Consider the following 10789-nt stretch of genomic DNA (forward strand, 5'->3'; position numbering starts at 1 on the left):
CAATTGCACGAAATCTAGAAGAGCGCAGTTGATATGCACCGATATTTGATTTCAAGATAGGTAATGGGAATGAAGCAATTGGTTTTCGTAGTTTAATAGATTTATTTATACTCTCCCCGGGGGGAGTGGACCAATCCCGGAGGTACTGCAATACCGGGCCGATCCGCGGCAAAGGTGGAGCAAGCCCCTAGCACTTCGCCATATTCCAAAAATCAGTTTAATATCGTAGATCCCACATGGGGATCGTATCAGATATTAAGCTGATAAGAACAGATACTACACTTTGATCTTAGCCAAAAGGCCGAGAAGCGATACTGAAACATGGTTTAAAGTGTGGCTAAGAAAATGTTCCTGAGGAATTATTGGCAACAGTATTTGTGTGTAGAAAGGCATGAACGACGTTCGGCTGTCTGTTGTTTCTATTTGATGTTTTATAAGAAAAATCCAACAAACTCTGAATTTAACGTTTTCGTCTTAATCGTACTTGAATTGTGCCTCTTAAAATTATATGTTTGCCGTCGCTAAAGTCTCTGAATTCACAGTTACACGCTTTATATTTTGTCATGTAAACTAAGAAACGACCATAGAGCACTTACTTAAGTCTACGCTAAGAGAGCTTATGCGTTTTCCTTAAATCAAAGTATAGAGGTGAAACGAGTATAACATGTGCATTTATAAATTGATATCAACAAACTGAATTTCCATGTGTCTTGTTTTTTCTACCCACAAGCTCCCCATTCTACTTTTCTTCCAGTCACGTGTGAGTGACATTTTCTGGATAAGTTTTAGAATGAATGAGTAATATTGAAATATTTAAATTTAGCGTTCATAAGAATGGCGTCGTTAAAATCAAGAATAACCGGATATTTGTATAAAATATTAGAATTCTCGTGAGGTCCTCAGTGTAAGTGAGCGTGGGTTGGCGCGTGGCGAAGGAAAGCATACTTACCTGGCACAGGAGATACCGTGATCACGAAGGCGGTTCTCCCAGGGCGAGGCTCACCATTGCACTCCGGTGGCGCTGACCCCTGCGATTAACCCAAATGTGGTTAACTCGAGTGCGAAATTTTTGGTAGCGGGGGACTGCGTTCGCGCTATCCCCCTTATAACCTATGGTAGTCTTAGAAAATCAATCCAAATATACCGAAAACGATATGAACGCAAATTGTCTGCTTGAACGGCGTAGAAACTAAAATTTCTATGGAAACGTGATGATAGATGATGCATGGAGTAGGAAGTTTTTATTTTAGTGTTATGTTTATTATATGTGTTTTTCACAGATACTTGCCCAAACTTTTGAGAACCAACCCACTGGAAGAAAAGCGCTGTATAATTTTCATCGCTATTAGTTTGTTATAGTATATACATTGACAAATCATTATTTCCATATTAGTTATTCATCGTCCAGTAGTAGAGCATCTATTGCTGATATTGGTACCTGAATTCTTTTCATTATTATTTAAGTAGCACAAGCATAAGCAGCAAATACGTAAAGTTACTTGAATTTTAAATTGCCTTTGGAATATGAAACCTGTAAATGAGCATATTATAAGAATTAAGAGTCAAGTATTTGACATTTAAGTACAATACAATCAGTAGTTTCTATTTCACAGCAAGTTTTATGATAATTCTAAGATCGCTAAAATTTCATCTATACACTGTCATTTAATTAAAATTTATTCTACGTATGGTTAGCGAAACCAGTCTTTCTCAATAACTACGTGTCGCCATTATAGTGTCTGCACCGTGATTGCAGTGCTTGTGTCTAGGGAGCAAGGGCCTTGATCATGGTCTACATGGAGGTGGGGGAAGGGGGATCTAACAAGCGATAATTTTATTCTGAGGAATGTTTTTTTTTTTTTTTTTTTTCATTCAACCGGTATCTATCCCTACATGTGTTTTCTCTTAAAGGCTAATTATCGCAAAGGAATGACAGATTCCCTAAAAGTTAGGTATTTTGAATATGTATTGATTAACATATCTTGTATTTGAACCCACCGAAGTGGGCTATAGAAAAAATTGAGTAAGACTCATTGAGTTGTTCCCCTCCACGGAAATCTTTAGTAAAAGGCGAAAGATTTATGCGTTTTGAAGGGAAACCAGAGCTGCTATTACTTGGTGACCAGAAAACACACAAAGGTATACTGAGGACATATGGAAGAATTAGCTTAAGATAAGAAAGTACTGGTCTCTTGAGAGTAAGTTTTGTTATTTTAATTGATTAGGATTAACAAGCGTAAATATATAGTGCAGTGTACTATTGCTTCATAAGTTAATATAGATTTACGTAATAGATCGCGTATACATAATTCTAACATCAAAGTAAATATCAACATAAGATGTGAAAGTTCAGCCAAACAAGACTAAGTCCTCAGTAAAATCTAGACTATGAGTGAACTTCGATGTTCGAAGTATGATCATACTTCATAGGATCAATTCTATAGTGTGATTGCCGAGTCCCTCGTCAAGAAACTCGGATAAAATTCAACCACGATGAGGACTCTTAGTGTAATCCTCTGAGCGGGAAGCGGCTCTTAAGTTCTGCTTAAGAGTTTTGATGACCGTTCTGACTCGGTTTACCGATGATCAGAGGAGGATCACACAGGCTGAGTGGTAGAATTTCAATCCACTAGAATTGTTCTAGAACTTTTGAAAACTCCTGAAAAGGAGCAATGAAACTTTATGTATAATAAAATGTACCCGAGGTTTCTTCTGCCTATACTTTTGAGACAGATCTTTCTTGCACTCACATTATCTATTACTGTCGTAAAAAATGAAATATCTTAATTGCGGCTGGTGGTCACTGACCATATGAGCCCCAACCTTTACCCCGTGGCTTCAGCTAATCTGAGAAGGGGAGATCCCCAACATTAAAAAGCAGGAGACAGGCTGACTTTGACAAATGTTTATATATATATATATATATATATATATATATATATATATATATATAAAAGAAGAAAAGAAAAATAAATTCAAGGAATGTATTTTGGGGTTACGTTGCTGTTACTCTCCAAGAACTTTGTATTAAATGTGAAGCTTGAATATGATTAATGGGTAGGATTCTTAAGCGGCCACAAGTATATTCCCATGCCCTATAAGTTATGGTTGCCTCCAGCCCGCTAAGCTTGAGGTTAGAATTGTGTGTTCTGTTGTTCTGTTTTGCCTTGTCCTCTGCGTTTGCTCCTCCTTTACACTTTCTTATATTCACTGTTATAACGAGACAGACAGCCTAGGATAACTTTCACCACCCTAGAGCATCCCGGTTAACAAATGCAACTGCAACCAAGAGCCAGGTGCTGGCTACAGGCGGAATTAACATAAAGCTTAATCAGTGTCGTACATAGCTCGGACGACACTACTAGACATCCTCCATATTATGTTAGTCACAGAAATATCCAGACTTAAAGTACCATAAGCCAGCTAAGAATAAATGTCTACACCCTCTAATTGGGCTCCTTGTCATTGGAGGCTATGTGCACCAGACAGCTGTATATTCAAGCATATGTAATAAACCCTTTTGATTACATCAACCAACGTTGCGGCTGCAATGGACGTTAAAGAGGTGGCTTCAGTAAACACATAGCACATTATATACTATGTGAGAAGTAGATCATACATAAGATATTGGAATATGATATGATATGCTTCAAGTCAGTTATACATTGTAAAGCACATACTATCTGAGAGAGAGAAAAAAAAACATACATGGCACAACTACTGTGAGTAAAGTGGAAATCATTTAAGCAAAGGTGTGATTGTTTATTAAGTGGCTTGATATGTCAGTTAAGTTACGAAGTGCTCCAAATGAGCATAAGTGGCGGTGTATTGAGGAATGCATACTTAAAACTAATCTATATTTCGACCTGATGGAGTCGAGCAGGCGAGCTAGCTACTGTGGTCAGGCGTAGCTGACACGACCTCCTGATAGATTCTCGGCTGCAGGAGACTGAAATTCAACATATGTGCGCCTTGCACGGCTTCTTTGACAATATGTGCTCTCCTTGAATGTAATGTAATGTACACATACGTGTACATTACATGGCTCCCTGGTATAACCAGCTATCGATGTCGCCAGTTATAACCAGTGGTGGCACCCGTTGTAACTCAGGGGAGAAGAACACAAGCGTTTCTCTTCTGTAACAGTTTTTTAAGGTGGCCCGTTAATATACACCTTCTGCAGCCGGTAAGGATGAAGGTCAGTTCTGTGTGCTCTGCTATTCTGCTCTGTCTTGTCTTCTGCTTCTACTCTTTCTTCTCATGTCTGCCTCCTTTACGCTTCCTTATATTGACTTTTAGTATGGTGATGCAAGGAACCTAGAATATCTTTCTGCAAACACCCGGGCTAGCATAAAGCTGCAGCCAGGAGGTAGATGCAGCTGGAGGCGGAAGGCGATATAGGAAGCGGAAGTATTAAGTCATGAAAGAATTCCTACTCCATAATGTTGAATTGATTAATAAACCTGAAGACTAAGATCGCTCACACAAATATGCCATGCCTCTAGATATTATATTATATATTGTACATCGTAGATAAAAAATGGAAAGGAACTTCGATGTGACCTCGATGTGACAAATGTATCACAATATTCATGTCAGTTCCAATACTGCTTTCTACAATAATACATTTTATCATATGTTATGACCTTTCTGTTTGCTGTGTATTAAATGCAATGCAACCCCTTCAGTGTGTATCTTGGGTCATACAAAGTCACCTTTGCATACCCAACCTATCATGAAGCAAAAACTTGTAAACTAGCTATGCAGGAAGTATTCCAAATCTGACCAGCGTGGTGAGGTTATTCGAATACGTTTAGTTCGGGCGCGAGGACGTCCTCGTCCTGTACTCTAATGTACTCCTTGGTGTTCCTTAGGATGATCATTGATAAGACGCAATGTTTCTGCTCCTCTACTGCTGTAGGAATCAGTTTCTCACAATAAACCGAAAAAAAACAGACTTAAAGCTGATTTCAAGATGTTTGCAGAGTGAGAAAATGTATCGTATTCTCTCTCTCTCATATATATATATATATATATATATATATATATATATATATATAATATATATATAAATATAAAATGTATTTATACAGGTGTATGTATGTATGTATGAGTATTATATATATAGTTATATAAACATAAATATATATATATATATATATATATGATTACTTAAATATGTATACATGAATATATATATATATATATATATATATATATATATTTATACAGTATGTATGTAAATATGTATATATATACACATGTGTGTGTGTATAAATTTATTTATATATGTTTATATATACATATATTTATATATATATATATATATTTATATATATATTAATATATATACATATTTATATATATATTAATATATATACATATTTATATATATATCTATTTTTATACATCCATATACATATACCTATATATATGGATATATATGTATGTATATATAAAAATATATCAATATTATAGTATGATATATATATAGTAGAAATATATATATATATAAAATATATATATATACATACAGAAATATATATAAATATATATATATAAATATATACATATATACTACATATATATATAAATGTATGTATATATATAAACATATAAATAAATACACACACATGTGTGTGTGTATATATGTATATATATACATATATACATATGTATACATATCTATGTAATCACATATACATATATATATATATATATATATATATATATATATATATATGAATATATATATGCACGTGTATATATATATAAATTTATATATATATTTTTGTGTATGTATATTTATATATATATTTTTGTGTATGTATATTTATATATATATTTTTGTGTATGTAAATATATATATATATATATATATATAATATATTTTTATACATATATGTGCGTATGTATATATCTTTATGCATATACATGTATAAATGTGTGTGTATGTATTTCCTCAAATAACCGAAAAAACCCAGATGATTTCAAGTGTATGTATCGTAATTCACTCTCGTCATAAATATTATATAGTACATATATCTATATATATATATATATATATATATATATATATATAAATATGAATATATAATGTATTTATACATGTGTATGTATGTATGTATGAGTATTATATATATAGTTATATAAACATAAATATATATATTATTACTTAAATATGTATAACATGAAATATATATAGTATATATATTTATAGATATATAATATATATATATATATATAATATATATACACAGTAGGTATGTAAATATGGTATGAGATATACACATGTGTGTGTGTATAAATTTATTTATATATGGTTTATATATACCATATATATATATATATATATATTAATATATATACCATATTTATCTATATATACATATTTTTATACATCCATATACAATCTACCTATATATATGGATAAGATGTATGTATATATAAAAATTATGAATAATATATATATATATATTCATGTATACATATTAAGTTATCCAATTATATATTTAGTTTTTATAACTAATATATAATACTCATACATACATACATACACATGGTATAAATACATTATATATTCATATATATATAAATATATATATATATATATCTATATATATATAATATGTATATAGAAAACAAATAAATAAATACACACACATGTGTGTGTGTTATATATGTATATATTATACATATATACATATGTATACATATCTATGTAATCACATATACATATATATATATATATATATATATATATATATATATATATATGTATATATATATGAATATATATATCTACGTATATATATATGATAAATTTATAATATATATTTTGGACGTGTATCTAGATAATTTATATATATTTTTTGTGTATGTATATTTATAGTATATATTTTTGTGTATGTATAAAAAATATATATTACAAATTTTAAAAAATATATATATATATATATAATATATTTTTATACATATATGTGCGTATGTATATATCTATATGCATATACATGTATAAATGTGTGTGTATGTATTTCTCACAATAAACTGAAAAAACCCAGACTGATTTCAAGATGTATGTATCGTATTCTCTCTCTCATATATATATATATATATATATATATATATATATATATATATATATATATATATATATATAATGTTTTTATATATGTTATGTATGTATGTATAGTATTATATAGATAGTTATAATATAACATAAAATATATATATGTTTACTAAATATGTATACAATGATATATATATTTAAATATATATAATATATATATTTTATACTGTATGTATGTAAATATGTTATATATACACATGTGTGTGTGTATAAATTTATATTATATGTTTAATATACATATATATATATATATATTATATATATATATACATATTTATTCTATATAACATATATTTATACAGCCATATGAAAATACCTATAATAATGGATAGATTGTATTGTATATATAAATATATATGAATATTATAATTTATATATATATATATATATAATTAATTCATTTTAACATATTTAAGTAATCATATATATATTTTTATGTTATATAACTATATATATAATACACAGACATACAACATACACATGTATAAATACATTAGATATTCATATATTTATATATATAATAGTTAATATTATATAATATAATGTATATATATAAACCATATAAATAAAATACACACACATGTGTTATATATGTATATAGTATACATATATACATAGAGATTTATGTAACACAGATACATATATAAATATAATATATATCATATATATATATATATATATAGATATATATAGATAATAAATATTATGAATAAATAAATAAATATATATTGGACGTGTATATATATAAATTTATATATATATTTTTGTTTGTAATTTATATATATTTTTGTAGTATGTATATATATATAATATATATATATATATATAAATGTATATATATATATTTTATTTTTTTATACATATTTGTATATATTTACATATTTATATTTATATATTATATAACATATATGTTATATATATTATATAACATATATGTTATATATATTATATAACATATATGTTATATATATTATATAACATATATCTTATAGGGATATATATGTATGTATAGATATAAGATATATCATATAGATATAGAGAAATATATATATATATAAAATATATACATAATTATATGTAAATATATAATATATAAATACAGATATATACTATATAAATATAAAATGTGTGTCTATATATAAACATATAAATAAATACACACACAGTTGAGTGTATACTATGTATATATGCGTATTTATATACATGTATATATGTGTGTATATACATGTATATATGTGTGTATATGTCACATAATACATGTTGTATGTAATATATGTAATATATATGTATATATGTGTATTTATATATGTGTATGTATGTACATGTATATGTGTGTATGTATATACATTTATATATGTGTATAATATAATGTATGTGTATATCTGTAAATATACATGGTTATGTGTGTATACCTGTATATGTAAATCTATATGGGAGCCCCATATACATGTAAATTACTGACTATGTGTGTATATATATATTCCAATATGTCGATATACATGGTATATATGTATATGATATATATATTATATCTATATGCATATACATGTATAGCATGTCTATATGTATATATGTATATATGTATATGTATATACATGTATTTATATGTATCTCTGATATATACATGTATATATGTCATTATGTATATGGCGCACATGTATATATGTAATGTATATACAATGTACATTATGTATATGTATATCATGTATATATGTATATGTATATACAATGTATATATGTTATATGTATATCTACATGTATATACCTGTCAATCGTATATATTATGTATATGTATATGAATATGCATGTATATATGTATATGTATATACATGTATATATGTATATGTATATACATGTATATATGTATATGTATATACATGTATATATGTATATGTATATACATGTATATATGTATATGTATATACATGTATATATGTATATGTATATACATGTATATATGTATATGTATATACATGTATATATGTATATACTATATGTATTATATGTTATACACTGCTCATATAATGTATACAAGTATATAAATGTAAGTATATGGATCTCTAGTATAAATACAATTTATATGTGTAATGTCATTATAGTATATATTATTTATAAATGTCTATATACATATATATATGTGTATGTAATCCCTGAATACCATGTATATATGTGTATGTATATACATGTATATATCCTGTATATATGTATATATACATTGCTTATATAAACCTGTGTATGTATATAACATGTATATATGGGTATGTATATATACCTGATTATATATAGTATACCTATATACATGTTATATGTGTCTATTTATATAAATAACTATGTATGTATACCAGTATATAAATGTATATATGTATATGATTTATATATACATCATATATGTATATATATTTCATATATATATATTCATGTCATACATGTCATTTATATAAATATATATGTTATTGTAAATTTATAATATTATATAACTATATATATAATACTCTTACTACATAAATGTATATGAGGCATATAAATACATTAGATATATATGTAATATATACATCTACAAATACAGTATTTATATATATCAGATACATATATACCTGTATATACTATTCAACCATACACTCAGTACTCACTAAATGTCTCATATTGTCTAAATACATATATGAATGTATAAGTTGTATTGAATGACATATATACATGTAAATATGTAATACATACTAACCCCTGATATACATATATATATACATGATATATGAAAATATATTAATATAGACTGTATAGAATATTTATATATATATATATATTATATATATACCCTAAATATATTATGGACGTGTTTATATACATTGGTATATATATCCCCCACCATGCACCCCCCCTATATGTATATATTATATTATATATATATACATGCATATATGTATATTTACACATGTATATATGTATAGATATACATGTATATATGTGTAAATATATATGTATATATTTATATTTGTATATACATGTATATATATTTTTATATATACATTTATATATTTATATATATAGATGTATATATAGATATACATGTATATATGTACATATATACATGTATATATACATATATAGATGTATATATGTATATATAGACATGTATATATACATATATATGTATATATACATGCATATACGTACATTTATACATGTATATATGTACGTATATATGTACATTTATACATGTATATATACATATATAGATGTATATATTTATATATAGACATGTATATATATATGTATATAATATATGATATATATTATATAACATATATATGTTATATATATACATATATACATATATACATATATACATATATATAGAAGTGTATGCATAAACATTCTTATGTGTATGTACATACATGCATTTATACATATTTGTATATATATACATATTTATATTTATATATTATATAACATATATGTTATATATATACATATATACATATATATATACATGTATATATATACATGTATATATGTATGTATATAACATGTGTATTATATATGTATATTATATATATTATATATGTTTATATATATTACATGTATATACATTATATATATATATATATATATATATATATATATTATATATATATATATATATATTATATACATGTATAAATG

General features: G+C 26.1%; 4 non-coding genes across 4 annotated transcripts; 2 read left to right on the forward strand and 2 right to left on the reverse strand.

Moving 5' to 3' along the window:
* Window positions 1–120: 120 nt before the first annotated feature.
* Window positions 121–313, reverse strand: LOC122255408 (U2 spliceosomal RNA). Its single transcript, XR_006223436.1, has one exon. It is a non-coding gene; the product is annotated as a U2 spliceosomal RNA (small nuclear RNA).
* Window positions 314–941: 628 nt separating this feature from the next.
* On the forward strand, window positions 942–1104 carry LOC122255404 (U1 spliceosomal RNA). The gene has a single exon (XR_006223432.2). It is a non-coding gene; the product is annotated as a U1 spliceosomal RNA (small nuclear RNA).
* Window positions 1105–1990: 886 nt separating this feature from the next.
* LOC122255425 (U5 spliceosomal RNA) lies at window positions 1991–2108 on the reverse strand. The gene has a single exon (XR_006223453.1). It is a non-coding gene; the product is annotated as a U5 spliceosomal RNA (small nuclear RNA).
* Window positions 2109–2413: 305 nt separating this feature from the next.
* LOC122255418 (small nucleolar RNA U3) lies at window positions 2414–2615 on the forward strand. The gene has a single exon (XR_006223446.1). It is a non-coding gene; the product is annotated as a small nucleolar RNA U3 (small nucleolar RNA).
* Window positions 2616–10789: the final 8174 nt, after the last annotated feature.

This window comes from Penaeus japonicus, unplaced genomic scaffold, assembly GCF_977035675.1.
Source record: "Penaeus japonicus unplaced genomic scaffold, GWHDUDI00000001_assembly GWHDUDI00000024, whole genome shotgun sequence".
Taxonomy (NCBI): domain Eukaryota; kingdom Metazoa; phylum Arthropoda; class Malacostraca; order Decapoda; family Penaeidae; genus Penaeus; species Penaeus japonicus.